The sequence below is a fragment of the Hermetia illucens genome, chromosome 1 (assembly GCF_905115235.1).
Source record: "Hermetia illucens chromosome 1, iHerIll2.2.curated.20191125, whole genome shotgun sequence".
NCBI lineage: Eukaryota > Metazoa > Arthropoda > Insecta > Diptera > Stratiomyidae > Hermetia > Hermetia illucens.
In genome coordinates this window covers 99,140,679-99,167,865 of record NC_051849.1, presented here as the reverse complement: position 1 = coordinate 99,167,865, position 27,187 = coordinate 99,140,679, and the positions used below count along the sequence as shown (strand labels likewise).

The 27,187-nt window shown below is 41.0% G+C and overlaps 1 long non-coding RNA gene across 1 annotated transcript; it reads left to right on the top strand.

The window, feature by feature from the left end:
• Nucleotides 1-553: 553 nt before the first annotated feature.
• LOC119649093 lies at nt 554-21,267 on the top strand. The gene is made up of 3 exons (XR_005249089.1): nt 554-704; nt 770-868; nt 21,063-21,267. It is a non-coding gene; the product is annotated as an uncharacterized LOC119649093 (long non-coding RNA).
• Nucleotides 21,268-27,187: the final 5,920 nt, after the last annotated feature.

Below are 27,187 nucleotides of genomic sequence, written 5' to 3'. Positions count from 1 at the left end.
AGTGCTGCCAACATATTGGAAAAACATTTTCTATAAACGTGAAAGCCCAGCCTGGCCATTGGGTCACGCCCGATTCATTTCAAAAGAAAAACAGGAATTCGAATCTGATAGATGAATAAATCGACAAGTGGGTTCTTTAGTTGTTGGTTCGTAACCGAATGATTTTGATTTGTAAATACTTAACGGATTTTAGGCTTAACCAAAACTAATGCATTGTTGGAGTTTCGAATCGAACAACAAGCGACATTGGATATCCTAATTTATTGATTCTTCGAGTGACCATTCATCTTGACATTGATATTGATTTTACAGTTGAACTAGCGATGTGCCAACTCGATATACTAACTCGATTTAACTTGGATCGAGTCAACTCGAGTTAAATTTTCGTTAACTCGAATTTGAATACTCCCGCCCTAGCGCATCAGCCGAGTGAGATAGCAAGAAATTTGCCGATCATTTATGACCGTATTCATTCGCTAAAAATGTCAATGTCACAACAACACATTGTTGCAGATTTGAAGTTATATATTATATTTCGAGTGCCGGTTGTTATTGTTGCTAGATTTTCGAATTATTAACTACTGTATAGAAAAAATGCCGTTAACTCTAATTACTTAACTTGAGTTGAACTCAAGTTACGTGAATTTCAACTCACATCTCTCATCTCTAGGTTGAGTTAATTAAACCGAATAGTGTTATTTGAAGTACGATATGATAACTCTCATTGTATTAAGAATTTACAAGTGTCTATTGATATTTTAATGTATAGATTCTACAATTGGATTGTATCATATGAACTATGACGCCAAAGCTAACTGCCATCCACCTCGAAAGATTGTGTTTGCGCAAAATTCGATTGCAATCTAATGTGAGTGTATAGCAGCAAAATTAATGATGGTAACCAAAATATGCATACATAAAATTAATTGAACTGAAGTGAACATTGAAAATGAAGGAGGAGGAAATAGAATGAAATTATTGAGCTGCAACTAAATAACTGCCTATGAATCAATTACTACTCGTTTTTCATTGAGGATGTGTAAAATTCCAACGCATTCAACATGGTAACATTATCATTAGAGTAGTGATGCGAATGTAAATGAGAGGCACCAGCTTCTTTAAGTGCACTCAACTACTGGCCGAGATGTATAATCTACCTTGATCCAGATCGAACAGGGCGACCGACTCTTCGGCTATCTTGGAAAGTAGGTTCCGTTGAATTGCATAGCCAGCAATGTAACTGTTGCTTCTTCCTTTTTATGCAACCTTTCCATTGTCGCATTCGCCTGAGCTAGAACCTTCGAGTTATAGCGGCGGCCACTTTCCATATGCTAGTCTTATATAGTAACACCTGAATAAAATTAGCATAATACTCTTACCATAATGTTGGAGTTAAGATGTCTGAATTTCCAAATTTTGGACAAAGGAGCAAAAGACGATCTAGAGCTGCTAACATGCCTATTGACATTAAGTTCGTTACTGCCGTTAGCAACAACCAAAGTAGACAAATTGATCAACGCCGCCGATGCGATGATACGGCAACAAGTTAGACAAGCAACCTTGGTTTTGGTGATATTTATCTTCAGTCCAACTCCTTTGCCTTTTTGTCGAAATCCAGAACCATTTAGTCAAAATCCATGACGCGTTGAGGGAGATGTGAAGTGTTTGAGAAATGACATCATGGTCCATTGAAGCCGTCCTCTGAGATTCTAGCTTGAGTGCATCCCCATCTCCGTTTCTTACAGCGACCATAAAAGCATTCAATCCCTTCCGTTCATCGATTAGCTTCCGTCATTTCGCAGTCAGCCTCTTCGGTTCGTGGCCGACAACCTGAGTAGTACCTAAGAAAATAGCAATGGCGATCCAATACTCGTCAATGTATTCAGACCGATTGTTCAACGCATCTGCTATCCGATTAGCAGGTTCTTCTTTCTTTCTATCTTCTTTCTATCTCGAACGATAGGTAGATCATATAAGCAACCGGTGTTGAACTTGTGCGGCCACAGCACTTAAACCCTTCAAAAAACAGTAGATGCGATACGCAAGTGAACGCAAGCGGACATCTGATGATAACCTCTTTCTAGGGCGATGTTAGCGCTGCTCTTGTTGTTTATAATACGTACGTTGTCAGTTATTTGAAATCCAACTGACCTTGACAAGACTCGAACAATATGTCACCAATGACAAGGCCGTGGAAGCTGCATAAATTCGCAAGCCTAACACCAATATCGTTACGGTCCCAAAGCCATGTATTCTCATCACATGTCTGAGCAAGGTCACTATGATCACAAGGTCGACTTTAGAAAGTATCTCCTGGATTGCTTATGAAAAACATCCTTCTCCTCTCTATCTGAAGTCTACGTTGGTGAATAACACTATACTATTGAAGTGTTCCTCCTTCTAGACTAGAATCTCGTAGTCAAGTTACACGTAATCTGGGCGTACCTTTTAGTTGCTGTAAGCCTTTTAAATCACCTTTTACGGCAAGCAGGGAATATTTTGAGTGAAATTTTAATTATTACCTCATAGGGGAGTCTATATCTCAGTTGGACTTTTCCTAAATAGATGAGTAGAAAGCGGCAGGAAAGTAAAAAGAGTAATCTGCAGTAACGTAAAGCAAAAAAAAAATGTTAAAACGGAAGCAAAAAATCGAACTGCTGGGGTTGCTTTAAAAATAAATTTACACAGGATGTGTGGCTTTGGTGGGAAAGGCGTTTATGAACTAGAATATTCCATTGATTTTCCACTCATCAGAGTGACAAGTTGGGCAAACATTTTTCATATTTTTGCAACCCAACACTCTCATTGCATGCCCTTGGTATAATTCTGCAACTTCTGCATTCTGACCACATAAATCCACAAGAAGACTATTGTCGTATATACGCAGGGTATATTATGCAATAAAAAAGTTGCGACGTTAGTAAATTCACTTTCATCTGCTACAAATGTATCCCCCCTTTAGGTGTAATCCTAGAAGACTAGGCAAACCCAAAACAGCCATGACAAACTTCTCATTTTGGTCGATGATTTTCACGTAATCATCCGGGGGACGGTAGACTGGAATGTAACCACATTGAGTCCTTATTAGGACAAACTATACTTGGATAATGAACAGCTTCAAAGCACAAACTTTTTCCTCATTCGTGGACATTTTTGGGTCGTTGTTAATTAATTTATGCTGCTTACTCAAATTTGAGGCCGATGACGGAAATTCCTAGTTCCAGCCGAACTGAAAGTAAAGTGCTAATGAGTTGAGTTTCGGTTGAATGAGAATTTCGAATTTCAGTGGTCTATTTCGGGCCGTCCAGATTCACTGTGATACGAGCTAAGCTTTTTATTGTGGAATTTCTAAATGAACGGAGAGGCTCAAAGTTGCAGACGTAATGAAGTTTTCTCCTCTCAGATTAATTCAGTGTGGTTCTGATGTGATAATTAGGTTAACCGAGAGTATTTTTCTGTAAAACATGATGTTTCCAAATTTAGGTCCTTGGTTAATTTGGAAACATATAATTGGAACCAATTATTTTAGATTTGCTGTTGCTGAAGAAAGTAAATGCTTAAATTATTAGTTTATTCAAAATGTTAAATACTTTTCTCCTTAATTGTGGGGGCTTTGGCATTGTTGTATTGCATGCGAATTAAACTTCTATTTTCAAGTGCTGTCAATGGCGTCTCCAATTTGCAATTTCTTAGACTCTTTTACTTAATGAGAAGCTGCAGATGGAGAAATATGAAAGCGAGTCTCCCGCTCCTAAAAACTGGATGAACTATACCGATTGGTTCCTTACTAACTGGCCTCATTGATCTTCATGCCCCTACAGAGGAGACTGTAAAGCCGGAGAAGGATACCTTCTACGAGGCAGTTGAGCGGTCCCTCGAAGATTGCCCTAAGTATGATAGTAAATCATACTTGGAGATTTTAATAGTCAAGTACGGACGGAGCTGGTATTCAGGCGATTCGTTGGCTCTCATAGCTTACATAATAATACAAATGATAACGGAGTGGGGATTATACAGCTAGTAGTATCATACGAAATGGTTGTTGGAAATAAGCAGTCTACAAACATACGCAGTCCCGCAGTTAACAGAGATCCTGGAGATGAAGCATCAACAAATGATCGTCACAACCACCTGACGAAAGTTATCATAAATACGGCCAAAAACATACTCATACAAAACATACTGTAAGTTGAAAAGCCTGGTTCGACGATAAATGTAAGCTAGCAACGGAACGGAGGCAAGCTGCATACTGAGTAATGCTGCATTCTCACGGAACGCTGGCACACATAGAGACTCCGCCAAGCGGAGAAGCGACTTCATAAACGGAGAAAGGAAGCCTGGGAGAACCAACAGGTCTGTCGACTCGAAATATCAATCGCACTAGGCGCGGAGGTTTTACCAACAAGTCAGCAGGATGAAGCGCTATATATCTCGATGCTCATCCGGCCGCGGCAAAGAGGGAAATCAGATTTCCGACAGAATGGGCACATTGAAGCGACGGGTTGAGTATTTTGATGAACTGCTTAACAATCAAAATATTGGCGAGTTGGAGGTGCCGCCAACTGAAGACGACGGACAAATGCGGCCACCACCAAGTATAAAAGAAACACTCCGTGCAATCTACCGGCTTAAAAACCATAAGTCGCCAAGAGGCGTTGAAATTACAGATGAATTGGTTAAATAGGAAGGTTGATGACGAGATAAATTTAATAGAGCGGAGTCACCTCTCACCTCCGGCTAAACTTGTCTGGAACTGACTTGACATCGAAAAGCAATTTCGCTACCAAAAATTGGTTTTCCATGTCATGGCTAACGCGATTCACATTTGCGTGCGTCCGAGCAGCAAGTTTCTCGTTCCGCCACATCACTCCATTCTCAGCTGAAAGCCTTCCTCGACTCGGCTGCCGCAAGTCGAAACGGAGACGACGCGCATCTCTCGCCCTGGTCGTCTTTTCTTGCTGAACGAAGGGTTTTAGTGGAGTCAAGGAGACCCGACGTTGAGACTATAATGATGTCGGCCTCGCTCGAGGACTACGAAGGGGTTTCGTTAGTCGCATGGGTACAGGAATTGAGAAACCCCACGTCAGTCACGGTTTTCGCGTGGTTCGTAGGTGGTGGTGACCTGATGTCGAAAACAAAGTCGTTAGGTAGACGTATACCTGCTTTGCGGGACTTCCAGTATATTATTCGCGATTGGCTGTTTGCCAAATATTGACTCAAACTGCAGTTCCCGGTCAATGATTATAATTGCCGGCATACCGAAGCGTGGAATCCATTCTCGACAGAGGGCCTCTTCAAAAAATTATGGAGAAATGTCTTTAAGAGGTATCGCCTCAGGCTACCGCTTGAATCTATCCATGATTGCGAGGGAACACTGCTACCTCTTTCCTTACCTGCTTCGTAGTTTCGCACTTCTGGCACGTGATGCACTGTCTGCTCCAAGAAGTAATATGCTTGTTCGTGGACGGCCAGAAATACTTTCCAGTGACGAATCGATTCGTGGTCCGGAAGCCTGAGTGCACCAGATCGTAAACGGCATGAAATACCTCTTTTCGGAAATCGGCGGGAATGTATGGCCTTGATCCCTTGTCTGAGGTCTCGCAGGATAGGTTTACTGGATGCTGAGTCGAAAAACTCCCTAAATGTGTATTAGGAGTTGGTCCTCAAGCTCTGAAAAACTGCGTCGTCCTTCTGCGCCTCGGCGAATACCGACGGAGGCGAGGATCTTGGCCTCATTTTTTCCAGACACGTGTTGAATGTCAGAAGTAAACTGGCTGATTAAGCTCAAGTGCCGAAGTTGGCTAAGCGGCGCTTTGTCGGACGTTTGTTTCAAAGCGAAAGTAAGTGGCTTTTGGTCCGTAAATAATATGAGCGGCTTGCCTTCGAGGGAATACCAGAAGTATTTAATAGTGATGTACACCGCAAGTAACTCACTATGACAGGTGCTGTAGTTCCATTGAGCGAAATTGAGCTGTTTGGAGAAGAAGCTCAACAGCTGTCAGATTTGATTCACATTTTTTTGTGAAGAGCAACAGCTAAGGCAATACCCGAGGCATCGACGAACACAGCTAGGGGTGCATCTTACCGAGGAAATGCCAAAAGTCTAGCATCCACCGAATGTTGTCTGGTGATCACCTGGTCTGGACAGCATCTTGGAAGCACACACTTGGGTTTCAGCCCAAACAAGAAGACGTTAAGGATCGATTGATAGTGGGCGACCTTGGGCAAGAAACGACGACAGAAGTTTAACATGCCCATGAACTTCTGAGATCCTTAATAGTTTTCGAAGCGTGAAGCTCGAAATCGCTTGTACCTTGACTGGGCCCGGTTAAGTGCCTTCAGTGGTAATGAAGTCGCCGAGGAAACTCACCTGCAATTACAAGAATTGAAGAAAGGAGACGTTGAAAAATGCACGCGAGGTGTTCTATAATAAATGTCGTGACTCAGAGAAAAAGGCGACCAGAACATCATCCAAATATACGAAACAGAAGTTAAGGTTTCGCACACAATCTCTGAAAGGTTTTTGCCGCGTTGCACAGTTGGAAAGTCATCCTAGTGAACTCGATAGGTCCATATTGCCATTTTCGGACTGCCTTCGGGAGATACAGGAATTTGATGGTATGCTTTGATTAAATCCACGGTAGAGAAAATACGGCAGTTTTCGATAGAGTGCGCAAAATCGTGGATGAGTGGATGAGGTATCGGTCTGGAATGGTCTTAGCATTCAGACCTCTGTAGTCGTCCCATGGTCTCCAGTCCCGATTGGATTCAGGGACCAACAACTCTCGCGAAGACCAACAACTCTCTGAAGGTCTGCAAATACTCTGCTTAAGAAGTTCTCCGAACTCCTTTCGCGCAACTGCGAGCTTCTACGGTGGTAATGGATGCACCTAGGGAGCCATTAGTGTTGTTGGCGGGTACATTTTTTAGTCTTTTCAGCGAGCCTGCGATGGTACAGGCAGTTTAGCCGTCTTAGCCCTGCTCTTTTAATTGCCTATAAGATCAGTCCTCGAGGACGTCGGTGACAAGGGCATCCGCGTCCAGCCCGACTAGCGCGTAATTGAAACAAACGACATCTGCTGACCAATGCGAATTGGGCCTCGAACTGGAGGCTATTATGTCAAAACAGCGCACCCATAAGGCCACGGTAGTTACCGAGGAACTTGTCTTGTGGGTTGTCCGCTTTCGCAACAAAAAAACACCTAAGTGGAATGAGTAAAGGAACGAGTAGAAAGAAAGAGCGAAGAAGAAAATGGTCCTGTGACGTCTCTTGCAGCATTCTTTTTTATAATATTTGGAAGAGAAGGAGGTAACACCGACTCTTGCGGCCTGACTAGTTTTAGTTTTCATACAGAATAATAATAATAATTTAACCAATTCAATAATATACAAAATAACAATATAGCAAGGAAAAAGGCTGCACTGTTATGGCACTGGTACAATACGCGTACAGGCATAGTGTTGTATGTAAGATGATTTATCAAAACCTTGCATACAAACATGGGCTAATCACGGGGACATGTCCGGTTTACCGATATGAGCCGCAAGCAGTACTTTATAGTACTGACATCCAGTCACGATAACAAATCCCTCCGCCACCAGTGAGATTTGAACTGCGACCTTCCGCTTTGATAGCCCAACTCTCTAATCACTTGAGTCATCCGTTCATTACAGAATCATCTAATTTGCAGTGGTATAAGCTCTAGAATAGACCATAATACAAGTTTGGTGTAAATAGCAAATTATAAAAACGTAAGTCAAAATTGTCTTTTCTGTGTCAATCTAAGACTTGTAATAACAGAATTACATTAAAGTGAATAGTCTGACAAACGAAATGAATAAATGAAGAGCGGGGTATGAAAGGCACAAACTCCCACTCAAATAATCAAAGAAATACACGGAACCTTTCGTACCTGAAGCGCTCAGTTTCCGGTTTCGCGACTTGTTTTTATATTTGTATTAGTTTCACTCATTTAAATCCCGGGAGTATTTGGGCTAGGGGACATCAAGCTTAGCAAGAAAAATTGAGAAACATTGTCTGCGTTCGAGAGAAGCATTCTTCGTCAGGTTGTGAATAAAATTTGACTGGGTTACCTAATCCATATGGAGTTGGCTGATTGGATGGACGGGTTACCTAATCCGTATGGATAAGGATGATCCAGCCTCGAAAGTCTATAATGGCGATAGTTTTGGTAGAAAAAGGTGACGAGGCAGACCCTGCCTAGGGCGATGGCGTAAGTCATTGCGCCAGACAGCTTTTAGGCATATCGAGCTGGTGGACCTCGACGCAAAACCAGGTTTTCTTGAATAATTATTTGTAGATAATTATATTAAATGGCACAGGAAATGCAAGGCTCTTCCTTAAAATCAGAACATAATTCCCCAAAACGCACATAATCATAAATAAACATGGTTGCTATAAACCCTTAGATCGGCCACAGCGCTCCAACCGTATCTACACTCCATGATTACCCTTTTACTGACAGTAACTTTCTTTGCAGAACTCTCCACAAACCTGCAAGTGGAAAACAGATAACATCTTTAAATCCCCCCGTCTCCCCCAGCCAATACAGCTTGAGAAACTTCACCGACAACGTAAAAAAAATACCGGTGACAAAATGGATCTCTGCCAAACTGCGCCTTGGATTCTAAATTCCTCGCAAATTTTATGTTATTACATATCACGGTAATAATTGCTATCAATTTCTCGAAGTGCTGTGTGAGACGTTCCGTAAACATCTTCTGTTAACACTTCCTCGCAAGATCACATAAAGGCAGATCTAAACTTTACACAAAGATACGAAGGATGTTGATGGGGCGGCACAGAAGAATCATGGGCGGAAATAAGTTTGCATTGCATTGATCTAAGTTTGGATATATCCCTTAATATGTCCCAAGATTCTTTTAGACCCCCCATCTCTGTGGTGGCCTTCTATGGAATCTTAACGATCATCTTCATCTTCCGAACATTTTTTATTTCTTTCGACTGCATAGTTGGAGAAGATAGTTTCGTTCCTGTTCGTCCAACCATAGCCGCATATTACGCTGGCTTACTATGTCATCTACAAGAGTTGCAACTTGACGGGATGTTATAAAACTAAGAAACATTCAGCTGCTTCCACCATTTATGATGCTCATCAGCATGGATCAGAAGTGTACAATATCCCGCCTAAGCCCATCGAAAGACTTACGACCACTTGTAAGCTCTTTCGCGGTGCAGTATTCGGTAACGACATTGCAGCCATTTACGCCCGCTTCTGCTTTTCCGGTGGATGCAATGGTCTAAATCCTTGTATCACGACGGGCACTACATTGTAATTCTAGTAATTTTTCATGATAACCGAGGTGCAGCGTATCAAGTTCAGTCTACCTTGCAATCATTAACAAAACTTTCAGATTCATAAGATCATCGATTCAACGTTAAGTTTACCTACCTACCCAACCTCTGTGGCAGACGAATAAAAGTACCCCTTTCATCAACCACACTCAGAAGACAACTCCTACTGTTGATCACGATGAGGTCGGTCTGACTCGACGTTTGTCGCTGGTCAGACTAAACGAACGCTAGGCCTTGTGCTCGAACAGTGCGACGATGACCCCCCGCTTCTGGAGCTGCCCGCACTCATTCTCTACTCTTCTGCGCCAAGTGCACGCCCTGTTCACGCGATCGAAAACTTTCTCGAAATCAATGAAGACCGAGTGCAATGAAGATCTAAACTGCGTGGACTGTTCCAAAATGGTCCGTAGGGTGTTTATGCAGGAGGATCTGGAACGGAAACCACCCTGCTTTCTGTCGATTAAGTTTTGGAGAAACCCTTTGATGCGTAACACGCAGATACACTTTCAATTATTCCATTGAAAATGGGTCCTGTTCTTTGGGATCTTGACGATCATCCCCCCTGGGAAAGATCTCGGATTCCCAAGATTTCCGTACGAGTGAAAGTAGCAGATTGACAGTAACTGCAGGTGCAGCGATAAATAACTCTGCGGGGTAACTATGCCAAGTATGTGATTTATCAATGAAGGTATTTGGCTTTGGAATGACGATGTCCAAATGAAGGTCCTTAGGAAAAAACGCTCTTACTATACGTTTCTTGCCGATAAAACGCTGGCCAATTGGTAAATTTACAAGGCTGCCGCAAACAAACGAAACGATTGCTGTTACGCAAGCGGTCTTGTACACATATCTTTACCTAAACTGGACACTGGTGAGAGATGGTGACATAGATCTTCATCAGCTTGTTAAAAGCCAATACCAATGTGTACAGGATATCGAACACTTCTGTTGTGTTAACGGTTAGAACAGTACTTTGCTTAAGGGTCGACGAGCCGCGACGGATATATGGCGAGAGTTTTTCGAACAGATTTCAACGAAATAATTTTTTTATTGTTCACTTACACAAGCATTCCTGATATTTGGAGCAGCTCGTTTGAAATCGAGAAAGCAATGAAACGCATTCTTTGCATAGCATTTCTGGATTTAGCGAAGGCATTTGACCGTGTACGTACACGAACTCATCTGGTATGCTCTATGACAACACCTAGTGACAGAAGAACTTGTGCACTGTGTTAAATTTGTCTACCACGATACGAAAAGTTAATTCCAAGTGTGACGGGTGTATAAAAACCGCTTTGTGTCCCTGTTGGTGTTCATCAAGACACCGACTTCTCATCACTTCTCTTTGTTCTGGTTATAGACACTGTCACAAGGGACATCCAACTTCCAATGTCCTATACCCTACTTTATGTTGACGTGCGTGTAATAGCAAAAATGCTCTCGAACAACTTCTTGAACAGAGCGGAATACCTGGAGGTTTGGTGTTAATCTTATATAAGAAACTTCAACGCACATTTTTCTATCCCTATATATAATAGTAAAAAATCCAACATACTCCTTCATATTTTTACAAACTGCAAAATATACGTACATATTACAGTCATAGATATTATCCTCACCCTAAACAAACAAACTGCCTATTTCCGAATACTGTATACATATATGCACATACATAAATTGATCGTACCCACATTTCCGATCTACTTCGTGCGCAAAAGCATTCATATGTACACATAAAGTACGTATATTAAATGCGGCTGGTTTAACGTACAAAGATATCTATCTGAATTAGATACTACCCAGAAACTTCACTCGCACGTATATACTATATACCTACATACACACATGTCTGTTTAGAGTAATTGATGTTTATATACAAATGGCTAAAACACGAATTCTTTCCCACCCCATTCATAAGTTCTCATTTCGTAGTGGTATTGATGAATTGATATGTGATGATGACGTCATACAGGATGTAGAATGCACGAAATTTACAAAAAACCCCTTATCAGTTTGGTAATAATAGTTGGATTTTCTTCAAACTTGACCAAATTGTGCATTATGTTATCCTTTATACCCGTGCCACTGGGCGGACATAAGGGGGGGGGGTTGCCTGGTAAATTTCTAAAATGTGGAAATATACTATTATTAACTTCATTTGTGTTGATATCGGAACCGGATGTATTTTGAGGCCTAGATTTCGCAGAGATGCACCACTTTGATTTTTCGGTTGGATTGGTTCTGAGAACGAGATCTGTTACACTTTCTGATGGTCATATTTTGAGCCCTCGCTCCCCTATGTTTCACCCGATATCAAATATAGACCAGTTTCGAAAAGTACTAATTCGGCCCTTTCGTTTGATACCCCAAATGGCCCCATTCTGTGAAAAAAAATATTTGACCCTCCATTCACATGTTTGGGGAGCCTAGAATCACAAAATTTTGCAACAATATAGGCTACAGCATAGAGCATAGTCCTGCCAAATTTGGTGAAAATCGCACTATTACTAACAAAGTAATACTAGGTCAAAGCTGTCGCTTCTCTGCAAATTCGAGACTATCAATGTCAATATCACTTGAAAGTGGCTATTTTCACATAATATATGCATATTTTATGTGCTATATGCTAATGGGACAAATGCACACCCAAATCTCTTTATAAAAGAAATACACAAAACCTTTCATACCTGAAGCGTCCAGCTTCCGGTTTCCCAACTTGTTTCTAAGTGCTATTCATCTGAATGATTGATAAAAGAAACTCTACTAGTTTCCTCAGAACCACATGGTAGTCTTCCCATATATCTAAGTGCAGTATCTGACCATGACTAGCAGGCCTACATTATGGTGAATGATACAGAAGAAAATTCTTTTATATAATCTGATTTTTGATGTTTCGAGGAAATTTAAGGCACTGGTCTGTGTCCGAGTACCCAGATTAGATTTTCTTCAATTGCTGCACCCGAAAAAATTCTCCCTCCTTTTCACCCACTATATACCTAGAAATTATGGATTTTTCCGTACTACAATGATGGTTACGCGTTCACTACAGTGATTGGGAACTACTATTTTTCATAGATGAACTCGATTTTGGTTCATTGATTATTCCACACATTTAGTATCTCAAAAAATCCACAGGTAGAATACGTTTGTTAATAATCATTATAATTTTATTATAGAATAGAAGTGAGGTAATATAAAACTGAATACTGAGAATCTGACTTCTAATGTAGTCCATACCAATTCTACACAAATTCGTAATGGGTTCGCATAATTTGCATAAGAAACTCAAAAATGGAAAGCAGAAAACTTCGTTTAATCTAACTCTGTGAATATATACACTTTTCCGCTACATTTGCTGTGAATGTTGCACTTGAATGGTTTCATCTGTTGGTCTCGACGTGCACAACATTCAAATCTGCAGAAAGTACCTTTGACTTTAATTGGAATGCTTGAAGCGTAAGGAAATTTTCATTTTCTAACAACGATGTTGCCCTTGATTATTATCTGCTGGGAATTTTGAAACCGAGCAGGTAGAGAATAAATGCGTATTTTATTCTTGCAGCATTTATATCCAGTTACCTATATAGAATATCGAGTAAAGAAAGAGTGCTTCAAATACGCTCAACCGAACACTGACATCGACAGCTCCACTAACTAGTTAACATAAGTTCATATTTGCTTCATAATGAAATCAACTCATAACTCAACTGAACCCAAAAATGGGGAGCACCATCAGTAACCATTCTTCTGAATATATTCATGATGTAATAATCAAGGATGGTAGAGGTTTGTATTAGTATTGAAACAAATGAGGCCAAAGCTGGTTTTATCATTCAATAAATTCATAGACACTGTTTATAATCGAATATCCCGGGCCCCAAGGAGGGTTAAGCCAATCCTTTGTAAATTAATGTTGTTAATTAAATCAAAATTTTGTCGCTGCTAAATTAATCAACTGGAAGAAAACTACTATGTCCTTGTTAGATATTTATGATTGCTAGGAGGTTGTCTACATAGAAATGTCCCTTCGAGTGATGAAAATGGGGATTAGAAACTTCCGATGAAAATTCCACAGGATGCCTCTGATAGTGAAGATAATATGGAAATGATGTTTGATGCTTTGTTTAACAGCTTGAACACCCCTTTGCGGCCTTACGTTGCTATGGATAGGCTGTCAATCAACCGCATACTCGGAAACGACAGGGAAGTAATTCAATTGTCTTCTACTTCCAATTAGAGGACATGAAATCGTTCAAGTGAATGTATATAGTGCGCAATATGGTTTCGTAATGACATTAATTCATATTGATGTGAACGTGATTCTCCCCATACAGCATTTCGCAAATGGAATTTGTCGCTATATTTATTATACATTTGCATGGGTTCGGTTGGTGTCCAGATTTGAAAATTCGACATTGTAACAAATAATAACGAAAAAGAAGCCAAACTTGAATAGAATTAAACAAGCCGGGAAACCGGAAGCTTGACGCTTCAGGTATAAAAGATTTTGTGTTTCCCTATGTGAGGAGCATAACGTAGTTCTCCATTGGCTTATAGCATTGAGCCGAGATATTTAAATCGCTCAGTTCTGGGCAGGTTACCACCATTGCCAGAATTCAGCGATTTAAATATATGGAGGGGCAGATTACTGCCATTGAAAGAACTGAGCGATTTAAATATCTCGAGTCAATGCTATCAGCCAATGAAGAACTGCGTAATGAAATGTTTCAAGCATTAACGCCACCTGGATGAAGTGACATTCCGCAACAAGTGTTCTTTGTGATCGACGTATCAGCGCACGTCCCAAGTCTAAAATTTACTGCAATGTCGTCCATCTGTCGCTCTCTATAGTTTGAGTGTTGACTATAAAGGACAATGAACGACGTCTTGCGGTAATGGGGACGAAGATGTTGCATTGCACTGGTGGCGTGACACGTTTTGATCACGTCTGAAATGAGAATATCCGCGATCGATATGGGTTTGCACCGATCGTGGAAAAACTGTAAGAGAGGCGTTTTTAATGTTGTGGTCACGTAATTCACGCTAACGAGAATTCAACAACCAGTATTGGTGAGAACATCGAAGTCAATGGTAAGCAACCCAAAAGCCGGCCAAAACAATGGTCGCATGATACACTGGATGGGGATTTGAAGGTCTCGCGATTACATCCTGATGAGGCATTTGATAAAATAAAATGACGAAACCGATCACGACGAGCCGACCCCGCTTGTGAACTGAAGGCTTAAGAAAAAGAAGAAGATGTGAGGAGCGGTGAGCCTGACAGTTCCGTGTCACATAGTTAAAAATTCTATTGGCATCTATTTTTTAGAAGGTAATTTAAATAAATCATTTGATGGAAAGCCCTGTATTGAAATAGTCAACCTCATACGCTTCACACTCTGAGTTTAATATTATTAGCAAATGCCAACAATTTAACCAACATCAAATATAAAAAAGGGCTAGGGAGAATTAGATTCTTCTTGAATGGAATTTTAATATTTCACTCGAATTTCAATTATTCTCGTTAATTATGACGTCAGCATCTTATTTGTATGGCTTAGGATGCTGTTAATTAGCACGAAATTGATAAGTTGGCATGTGTATGCACGAAGCTGTCCTCTATGTCAGTGCAAAATTTAGTACACTTAGGATGAACTTAAGGGGAGTTTTTTAGTCAATTTCTAAAAGTTGATAATATACTATTAGTAAATTTTTTGAGCAGATACCGGAATAGGACATCTCTCGAAGATTATATTTCACATAAGTGTTTTACACAAAATCTTAAAAAGTGCTGCAGATAAGTAGATTCTTCATAAATGCGACTTTAATATTTCACGCGAATGTCAATTATTCCGGGTAATTATGACGTCAGCATCTGATTTGCATGGCTTTGGAAGCAGTAAATTCGTGCGAAATTGCTAAGTTTGAACTGGTATAACTTTGGCGTTAATTGCCAGATTTCTACGAAATTTTGCATGTATATACAAAATATTATCCTCTATGCTGGTGCAAAATTCGGAAGTCCTAGGATGAATTTAAGGGGGGTTTTCCAGTAAATTTCTATAAAGTAGTAATATACTATTAGTAAGTTTATTTGAGCAGATATCGGAATGGGACATATTTTGAGGCCTAGATTTCATCTAGGCGCACCACTCCGATATTTTCCGGATTTTTAGGCTGGGTAGTTTCCGAAAATGAGTCGTGTCTCACTTCAAGTGCGTACATTTTGACTCATTACTCACGCACTTTGCAATTTATGCCAAAACTAATATCAGTTTCGGAAAGTACAAACTGAGACCTTTCATTGACCTTTCATTGATACCCTACACAACTATATCCGGTGAACAAAATTTTTGAATCCCCCCTTTGCATGTATGGGGAGCCCCCTTTAAACTCCACCTAAATTTATGCCACTCGCTGTATGCGTGGGATTTCATAGTTCCCATCTGTCCACCAAATTTCGTTCGGATCGGTTTAGCCGTTTTTGAGAAAAGTGCGTGTGACAGACAGACAGACAGACAGACAGACAGACATTGAATCGATTTTAATAAGGTTTTGTTTTACACAAAACCTTAAAAGTCATTAGAATTATGTTGGAATTTTCGTACTATAAAAATAATGTCTCTTCTTCTCAATTCCTCCAATATTCAACTTGTAGTGTCGCGGCTTCGCAGCAGGTGCATCATTTCTTTGGTTTTGCCCTTTGGTCAGCTGATGAAAGATTTACTTGCTAGTATGAAGCAGTTTTCTTTTTCCTTATTTCTCTTCCTCCTTTACCCTCATTAATATTCTTTCGATTCCTTAATTTCCATCCCGGCTTTCACTTATATTGAAGTACTACTTCAAATATGATAATTTTTAAATCTTTTTGTAATTTAAACCACAACACCTTGTCGCAGATTAAACTTCTCGAAACCTTAATATCCGATCAAATATTTTCCATTTTAATATATCAATTTTATAATACTAATAATGATCCTTTTTAATTCCTTTTATTAAAATTGATTTACTGTTTCTCTCACATGCACCGTTACATGCAGTGAATAACATCGCCCTACCTAGAGTTGAAGAATATCCTCATATATGCAGTAGGGGCGTCAAATATTTTTTCGCGGAATATATGAAAAATATGAAAGACCTCGATTGGTAATCTCCAAAATAGCTTTGGCATTTGATGTAATAGGAGGGAGTACGGAAGCTGGAGAGTGATCATTTCTTTGGCGGACCAAGTCTCAGAAGCTACCGAACGAATTCCCTTACGAATGAAAGTGTGCGGTCAACATAGCGCAATTGAGCTAGGTCGGATATTTTCTAGATACAATTGCTAATGTCTATGTGATTGATTTTGTGTGCCTACTGATAATTCATAGCATGTGCAATAAACAACAAACGAAACAAAAATACTCAAATGACATCGTGAACATGATCATTTAATAAATCGGTGACTAATAAAGAGAGCAAATGCCAACTTGTAACCACTTGAGTCACGCTGCTCCCATGGCAGAGGTGAGCAGCGTTTCGACGGGATACCAGTATTTAAATGTGCATCTCCACTGTCAATTTCACAAACTTTTTCGGTTTTTTGAGATAGCTTTTTCCTCTAGGATAGTCTTTCGACCATCGCCCTATTGATTAAAGTCATTACAAGTCAATCTACCTAAGGTTCGTTTTCCTCTCTTCAGTAAATATGGTATTTCTCTATCACTGTCATCCTATCCAGTCTCGTTACAAAAGAAACTGGTTATGAAGGGCATCATGATGTGTGTCAATTAATTCAAACCAAACAAACCCTTTTCTTTACTCTAAATATTGGTACTATCATCGGTAAGACTGAAGAACTTGCTAGCGCCCTTTGGCATCAATATCTGAGCTTTCTAAGAAATTTGATGGTGTGGTGTCAAGAGCTGCCATGCAGAACGTGAAGGTTTCCGTGATGCCATTACAAAAGTTGAGCGATTTGGTAACCGGTTGATGAAGTTTACTATAGATGATTCCGAAAAAGATACTTTCTGGCAAGTATTTGACAGAAAGACCCATAACGTGTCCGGCAATTATTATATAATCATTATAGACAATTTGCTTTAAAGGGCACTGAGGCCAAGGGGTAAAAGCATATGCAATGAAGGTGGCGAGTGCGCAACATTATAGATGCTCCCGATCTTATACTTGCTAATAAGTTACATGGTTTATTAAATGCCTCATGCTCTTACTTTTTAACTTGGGAACAATAAAATGCATGTCGACTATATTCTCATAAGATGCAGCCACTTTCTCACCATTACAACAAAGACTTCCCCTATGAGACAATCACACGTCAACATCGACCGTTGATTGCTGTCCTCCGAATCATGCCACAAATGAAACAACGCTAGATTCGAAAAATTATTAGGAATATGATGCCTGATGTCTTGTCGGTATCTTATCTACGAGAGAGGCATTTGCCAATGCTAGACAGAAGTTAACAATGGTGTTTTCTAAATTTATCTTACCATGCAAAATTCTGTCGAGTGATGTCGTTCCCAGTAGGCGGAAGCACCCCGTCGTTTTGTCCCCATATTGTGAGCGTTACCCTCTAGAGGGGGGAGGAATCACATAGTGCGATCTGCTTCGCATGGTGAAAACCCTTGGGTTTCGCAGCCGTTCTACCCAAATGATGGGTATTTCGAGAAAACTCTCACGACAGGCTTCATTCCTCCCGAAGCGTTCGTGTATCTTGACAGGAATGGTCTAATTCTTGATTCTGCCGGTGATCCGGTTATGTATCATATACATAGGCGGGCCACGGACAAAAGGATAGAATACCCCCCGAATTTGACAGTGGGGGCTCCGGGATTCGACTGGAGATACTCCAGAGCGAGAGCAATTGACATTAAGCGGGATGAAAAAGAGAAATCTTGGTACTGGTGGCTGCGGGATGCCGGTTAGCGGTGGCCGTGCTCAGTCCTGCCATTTGTTTCTTGGTGGGGCTTTGTAAATATGTATACATTGAACGGGTGCTGATTTTGTCTCCAGTTGTAACTTATAAATACATACGTTATTATTCTTTGTTTTGTTTTTTGTTTGTTTTTTTTTGTATGGATGTTATTTTAAAAAAAAAAGAAAAAATGTGTAATATAAAATCTATAATTATGATAGTTTTAAGAACAATAATTTAAGTTAAAAGTGTCTTTTGAAGCGATCAAATATTTATTATTACTTTTTATATTTCTTTATTTGCCACTAAGGCCAAGTGAATTCTGTCGGGTTTTTGACCATTTCCTGACAACTTATTGTAAAATTAGATTTTCATTTCTTACTGTTTCTCTTCTCTGTCTGTAAATCGTTATTCAAAAATTTTGAGAGCCCACAGTGGCCATTAGATTTAAGTTATTTTTGTTATTTTAAAAGATTGTTTTTTATTCTTCATTTTTCCAATCCATATACTATTGTTACCTATTTCTTAAAAATAAAAATGATTTTAAAAAACAAAAAAAAACCCTCTAGAGGGTTAAAAACACTGGTTGCTTGGAAGAGAGTTCAGCCCGGACTCACCTAAAACTTTAAATCTCTAGCAATTTATCCGCTACAGTTGGTTATTTTCAAAGAATCGCCTGATTCAAAATAAGGATAAAAGAGGTACCAACGCGGATGCCAGATAATCTGCCAGTATTAGTATGGCTGAGCCAATTGGGACCTGCACACTGAAATTTACAATCGCCATGGCTTCGAAATTTGGGTTGAAATAATATACCTTCGCGAGGTAAACTTAACAGATTAATAACGCCAATATATAGAAGTCATCGCAGTAAAGCCTCCGTAGTAAATCCCTCAAGTTCGGAATATAATTAAAGAGCGGGTGGCGGGTGACTCACGCAAAGTGGTTAAGCACTTGCCAAGTGAAGAACAAAAAAACAATTCAAAGAAAATACTTCCACGGATCGTGCAGTTCCAGAGCGGTTGGTGCGAAGTCTGTGTGTGATTCCCCTACCATCTTTTCCCCAATTATGGAAACACTAGATTGCCAGCCACTATATTCTACGACACTTCCTTCGACACTTAGCATCGGAAAAACAATATAAAACTTACTAACATAATCGTAGTCAGCAGTAGAAACACACTTAACGCAGCTAGTTAAAAAAAGTATCAAGTTTACTTGCAAAGCTTTGAGCCGCTATATACACGGTTAAAAAGGAAGTTTCCTCCATGATTTATTTTTCGCATTCACAATCCAGTTTCGAAAGTCTTCATCCAGAGACTATATGTCGTACAATGGGACATTTAATTCCAAAGACGTGAATATATTCGTGTTCGTTCCCGGTTCAGAGTCGAAGGACCATTAAAAGAACAGCTAATGAAGAATCACACTCAAGCTTGGCTGTCGATTTCAGCTACAGATTCAGCAGACCTGTTTAAACCAATATCATCTTAGCTTACCCACCAAGCAGAGGTGATTAATTTTAAAGAAAGGTCCAGTTCCTTCCTTCCCCAGTGTTTTGCTCACACTGAAGAAGGGGAACAAAATATTCAAGGCATAGCGTATGTTCAAAAAATGTAATTGTAGAAAACGAAGCAAGCCTCTTCCTTTTCTTTTCCGTAAGACACACTCAGAAATGGCTAATTTCATATACATCAACGGCGCAAAGACCAATATTCGGTCTAAGCATGCCTTAATAAGGACCTCTAGACACTTGCTTTGCTTTGCGCCGAGGTCCGACAATTCCATGCCCCTAAAAGCTGTCTGTCATCCTACGCCATCGCTCCGGCTCCGTATATTGTCCTTATAGACTTTCCGGGCTGGATCATTCTCATCCATACGCCCACCGTAACATGTTAAGCCAGATTTTATCAACAACCTGACGGTCATAGTGTAACTCATAGTTTTCGTTATGTAGGCTACGGACTCGTTCATCCTTATGTAGGGGGCCAAAAATTCGGCTGTAATGCCATCGGTTCCCGGCGACTTATACTTTTTAAACCGATGGATTGCACGGACTGTTTCTTTATGCTATTAAGTTGTTGCAAATGAAATGGCTGTTTTGGTACTAAAATTTAGCTTACAAAAATTTATTTATTTAATTAAAATAGGTGCCAGTCGATTCAAAATACTTGTCTCAACAAGATTCAAGAGCATGTATGCCAGTTTCGTAGAAGTCCAACTGTTGAGTGTTGGTAAATTCGTCGAAGGCAATTTTGACATATATTGAGATATAGCAAGGGGAACTATTATACTAATATCACAATATGACGAAAGAAAGTAAAAATTAAAACGTCAGACTCAACAGTGGTTTTCAACATCAAGTAGGAGAGATTGAACTTCATACAAACATAATCTGAATCGCGTGGGATAGAATGAATAAAAGCACGGTTTCCGCTATGGATCTTTTACGCCACGGGACAGAGTGTTTTCATTCTAGAGCTGTGTTGTTTTGGACTAAGATGAAGTAATTCCATTTTGGTAATTGTTGAATGTGCATTGAATACCCCGCATCGTATATACTTTATTGAGCTTGTTACATGTCAACAAACAATGATATCCACGGTCTTGTTCACGTTGAGTCCGAATGTTTCCATTCCCCACTCTTCTCTTTCTCAAAAACTATGCGAAATAAAATCCGTTTGACAACTTAAATGACAAAATCAGAAAAAAAATTCGAGAAAGGGGTCTATGGGCAATTCATAAGATTAAGCTCAAATCAAAACCATGTCAATCAATCCTAATAATTCGTTTATTTCCATTGAATTTCAGGATCAACTATTCGGAATTATTGGCGTATGATGGACAGAGGGATGGATAAATATAGACACACATTTTCATTAAGATTTAATTAAGATGTGGACATGATAAGTCCTATATTCCAGGTAAAAGCAAACGATACCGATATACGATTATTAGTAAGTAATAAATAATAACGGAAAAAATCAGGCTCAAATTGATACAACTTGTTCAGCACTCTAATTGATTTAGCCAATATTGAATTTTTTTTTTTCATAGATTCATACGCAAATAGAAATATCAAATAATTAAGTTTTCTGCAAAGTATAAAGCTCAAAACATTTTGTTTTAGCCGCAGATCATTCTGATTTATTCAGGACCTCACAGTTCTCTACTCAAGCTAGAAAAACTTCCAGAAGTGAGTAACATCGACCTTGGGTAGTGAAATGGGGAATAAGGTACAAAGAGATGATTTTTCACACCTATTTAAATGTGCAGTGTAAGAAATGTAAGGGAGAAAAGTAACCAAAATAACCGTGAATAGCTTTCTTCGCTAAGAACTCAAAGTCGCAAAGTGCCCTTTTGTTCACATCGTTGCCTCCACTTAAAGCACACTTTCTCCTCACTATCACCTCCATTTTGGTTTGTATAAAATTCTAATGAAGGACTCGAGAGGAAAACTTCCAGTAATGTATGCATGTGTTAAATCGATTTTTCTCCGCCGTGTTTTCCTTAAACGTATGCATCGTTTGTGTACATATCTAAGTTTATGCTAATATAATGATTGTATGAACATTTATCGAATTATCGTATGTATACTCATGAATGTTTAACTTGCTAAACATAATATCGTAAAATATCTATGATCTGCAAACTTAGTACGGACAAATATTGTTGAATATTAAGACAATCGGTTTTTGATATTGGTCCACAACAACGTTATTATATGACTTAATATGTAGGGGACTGTGTTATTTTTTTTCAATATGTCCCATATCTGATTTCCTTCCCATTCCGTCCCCACTTCTTTGTACTTTAACCCTGCCAAAAACGAGAACCCAAAGGAGAAGGAGCGAAGAGCCGCAATGGCTTGAATGGCCATGGAACATTCAGGCGTCTCAGAGAATAGGTGAGGTCTTATTAATAGTTTTCGCCATTAATTTGCTTTCTACCCCAGCGAGGCGGGGATTAAGAATTCACTGTAAGTGTGCCCACTTGTCGTAAAAGGCAACTAAAAGGGACAGAACGACAACAACATTGTCGCTCCTCCCCTTCCCCAAGGATGTTCGCTTTTTCCTACTTATGTGTAATTTAGATATTTTAGGCTAAGTGAAAGCCTGGAAAGCCTGGCTGAAGTAATTACGAATCGCAAGGTGTGCCAACATTACTTGGAAGCCATTGTCAGGCAGGATTTTGACTGCCGGATCCCAGTCGACAATAAGAAACATTTTAGAGTGTTATAGCTGCGATGTACCCTCACTGCTGTCAAAACAATTCGCTCTATCCATAAACCCTTTGAACAAAGCGAACAGTGAGACATTAGTGATACTGATTTTCCCTAAAGCAATATGGTATCCGAAGAACTGAGTCGTTGTAGCGCAAGGGTGTCGTATGGAAGGTCGCGGTTCAAATCTCAATGGTGGCAGTGGGATTTGTATCGTGATTTGACTTAGGATACAAGCCGACCCAGCTGTAAATGGGTACCTAAGTCGAATCAGGGTAATAATCTCGGTCGAACGCAATGCTAAGCACATTGCCTCCTATAATCCTGCACCGTTACCGTCTTGAATGAAGCACTCTAACACACTTCAAGACCCTGATCCAATTGGATTGTTGCCCCAACGATTATTATTATTATTATTATAATATGGTTCTAATAGTTGCTTGGTGGGGCTGGTATGGAAAACAGATTACAATACAAAAAATTACCAAAGATAATGGGTCTTATTTAATACATATAGTTTAAACAAAGACCGGATAGCCTAAAAAACCATGTAAAGTGCATAACTTACAATTTTATTTTTTTTGGAGTAGATTAGGTTCATCCATTTATGCACACAATGTTGGACTCCCGGTTGAGTACGTCGCCGCACTACCAACTAAACACCGCCCCATCGTCAGAGAGCTAGCCTGGCACCGTTTGTCACATTACTTCGGGTTAGTCCCCGAACTCTCCCGCCCAGCGGAGCCTTCAAATCAGAGAATTCCCTTAACTAACGGAAGGGGAGAGGAGGGAGGGAACTGTTAGTTCAAGGAACCCCTTGTCATCCGGCTCCCACACCGGTAAGAGCTCTATCTTCTTAACAACGAGAAGGACCCGAACGTAATGGGCAACACGGCTCCACCTGTTAGTACTCCTCAGCATCTCTTCGACAATGTTGTCTGGAGAGAGATCTGTGTTTGAATAGGGCTGCTGACGAACCCCACTCCACCTTCCACACAAAAAAAAGTGTGGTGGCCGTCGTACACAACTCCATTGCAAAACACACAATCGGGAGATCGCGCCTTTCCAATCTTGTGCAGATAAGACTGAAAACTTCCATGCCCACTTAAAAATTGAGTAAAGAAATAGTCAGTCTCACCATGCTTTCGATTCAGCCGCACACCTAAGTTGCCGATGAGCTGCGCAGTCCATCTGCCTCTAGTTTTATTTTGCCACGAGAGCTGCCACTCGTGTAGAGTGCGTTACCGTTCTTCACGAGCAACCACCTCCCTTGGCTCATCTTCCTTGCGCTTGTATATGGTTTGACGCTCCTTTGCAAGAAGGGCAACGAGGATCACTTCCGCAATCACCATCATGGCCGGTTCAGAGACAGTGCGGTACGCAGATGCCACCCGCAAAGCTTCCCGTATCTGTACTTGCGCGAGACGTTTACGATATACCTCTTTCCAAAAGCGTCAGTCCATACCTCTGCGCCGTAGAGCAGGATAAACTGCGTTGAACTCATCAGGATACGTCGCCTGCTAGACGTAGGACCCCAAAGTTTGTCATTAGCCTACTTAACGCCAAAATTCCAGCTGCAGCCTTGTTCGCTGCTGCTTTGATTTGGTAGGAAAAGGTCATCTTTGAGTCATGAGTCAACTTGATGTACTTTACCGCTGGTTTTGATTCGATTATCGACTCGCTGAACGATATGGAATGCAGGGTCGGAATTCTCTTTTTAGTCAGGATGACTATTTCGGGTTTTTCCAGTGCAAGGTTGAAAACATGAATAGTCATCCATCCGCTTACCCATTGCATCAATATGCCGAGTCTGCTTTGCGCCTCTTCGACAGTGCGCTGCGACATCCTCTGCATAGCCGACCAGGCGCGACTCTTCTGGCATGTCGAGTTTAAGTAGACTATCATAGGTAGCGTTGCAGAGGTCTGGCCCTAGGATGGGTCCCTGTATTACCCCCGGCGCGACCTCCATCCTCCTCTGACCCTCTAGTGTTTTATAGAGCAGGGAAGGGTTCTTCAGATACTCCCTCAATATCCGTAAGAGATAGTTCGGTAGTCTGGAAAGTATTGTCTAGTGTGCCTAGAATATCTTTCCATCTTACGGAATTAAAGGCGTTTCTGACGTCAAGTGCTGCGAGAAGCACCACCCGTCAAGTTCGGCGACTATGTGTCTCCGCTCGTTGAACGGTATCCACGAGTTGCATGACAGCATCAACTGTGGATCTACCTGCTTTAAAACCAATCTGCTGGGCAAGCTTTGCTCTTGTCTAATGCGTTGCGGAGTCTCGTTCTGGCTGATTTTTACTCAGGCATCGCCTCATTCGGCGTAAGATAGGCACGAAAAAACGTTATCCCTGAACACCGAATCCTGACAAAGCCGTCCCCTCGGCCTTGGGTAAGAACGCTGAGCAGGCTGCCTTTCCGAACCCAAATGGCAGCGGTACCTGGTATGTCAGGGTGCCATGAACTGGGTCCTTGTTTTGGTGTTGTTCACTGATCAATACTAAATCAACTTTGTTCTCCGCAGCGAACTGCACTAGCAACTCGTGAGCGATTGCACTCCTGTGCATATTGATTTGTGGGATGCGAATCATATTGGTGGCGTCCTAGCTCTTTCCAAATCTGCTCTGAAGACTGGATACCGCCCCGAGGCCGGAGTGTGCGTAACGTTCTCACCAACCGCGCCATGATCCCTGCATAGAACGCCGCTTTCCTTTTCATTGCAGGTGCTCACTTTATGGTCGGCTTGACCACATTTACGACATGTTGCCCTTCTGTCAGGTTCCCGACAGCTTGCAGATAATAACAATAATTATTACTTCGCAACTTCCACCACAGCGAGTTTTTGGCCTTGGAAGCTCGGAGAGGTGATGCCAATCCGGGCATTGGTTACCTCCGGACATTCGCATTTGACGGCCTCTTCTACCTTCTACCTCTTTTCCCTGAGACAGTCAAGGTTTCGGATATCCTGTGAATACCCAGGTTCCAGGCTTTTTCTCCTAGAAGCCCCTTAACTGCTTCATAGAACGTAATTTAATTTATTGTCTTCGGTCCTAGTTCGACTAAGACTCCACCACCCTTTGTTTTACGAATGGAAGACACTTCTGCTCCGTTATCTTCGGGTTTACTCTTGTAATGGATTTCACTGGGGGCATCCGCAAAAGTCTTGCCTTTCGTCGGCTCAATAAGCAGAGCTGGCGGTCTGGCTCTCCTTCGTCTCGCCGCCTTATCTTTTGGTGCTCCATCCTTCGTGTCCACCTTAATTTTAGGCAGAGGTTTTTCTGACGCGCGACGTGTTGTTTCTTTTTGTTCCTCTTCGCCTTCTTCTTTGGAGCACTAGAGAGAACCTGAGTGAAGTCTCCTTCATTTGTCGCTTCCCTCTTTCGCTTTTCTGCAGTTCGCTCTGCAATTGTCTATCTGCCATCCGTTTGGTACTCGTAGTGTTCTTGTCGGGAGACGCGGCTGTTTTTGCTTCCTGCCGCTTCTCTTACTCTCCATGTCGCCTATAATATGAAATCCTGTCCAGGAACTCTTCCAATTCCATTAGCCCGTTTTCCACTCCTTTGCTGACATTTTTCTGGAGGAGCGTGACAGGTCGCATGCGCTTCACAACTGCCGCTCATTTATTAATAAGCCTTTCCTCTTCAGCTTGCGCCAGAGTAGTCGACAGCCCTCCCACTTGTCTTATTTTCCAAACTATTTGGGCAGCCAGCTCACTCTACCATTTCCACTCTTCGTTTGATTTTTTTTTGTTCGCCATTCAAGTTGATTACCAGCGTACCGCGTGCAAGGGAGCAGACCGTCAGTCAGGAATGGGTATGGGTTTAAGCTACGATTAGCTGACTCCGGAACTCACGGATGGATCAGCACTCGCTCGGGGCAATGCGGTCTGCTAATAATGGTTCCATAGACACTACCCGACCAGGGTCCCGAAGCGGCTGGCTCCTGTACACGCCACAACTACCACCTTGGCAAAACTGGGCTCAACTGACCCCATCGACGTCGACAAAGAGTTGTCGACGGCTCTTTTCACCTAGAAACTTTCTAGGACGAAGGTATTATGCTAGCTAGGGAGTCAGAACTACTTGCTCGAGCACCTCGTGGACGCCACTCCCCGTATTGTAAGCGACCAGTTAAGGATCACTGACGAACCCTGGGGGACCCATATTGATAGTAAATTCAACCCTCACACGCTCAACGATAGAGAGAAGGACTACACTTCGGAGTTTCAGCTCTTAATGTTTAGACAATTGAAGCATTACCTACAGAAGAAGGTCAAGAAAAGTAAAAGATATGGCAAGTAGTCTGTCCGATAATGCTGAAATCAACAAAGGAGATACTGATCAGACAAAGATCGAATACCGTGATTCCTCAGATGGCCGAAGAGGAATTGCTCAAATTTTCTAAGAGAATTAGCGACAAAAAAAACCCAGGTAGCTGATGGTATTACGGACAAAGCAGTGAAAGCTACCGCCCGCAATAAACCAGACATGCATATGGAAACCATGTGAAAATCTCTCGACGAAAGAAGTTCCCTAAGAAATCGGAGCAACAATGCTTGGTCTGTTACCGAAAAGAAACATATCGTCATCGTCATCATATCGTCCAATATACCTTCTACAGACCATAAGAAGCCGAGGGTATTTAAATCACTGGGAGTAATGCTGGGCAATCAACTTAAAGTGCATGGAATATATAGAAAAACAAGTCGGGACGC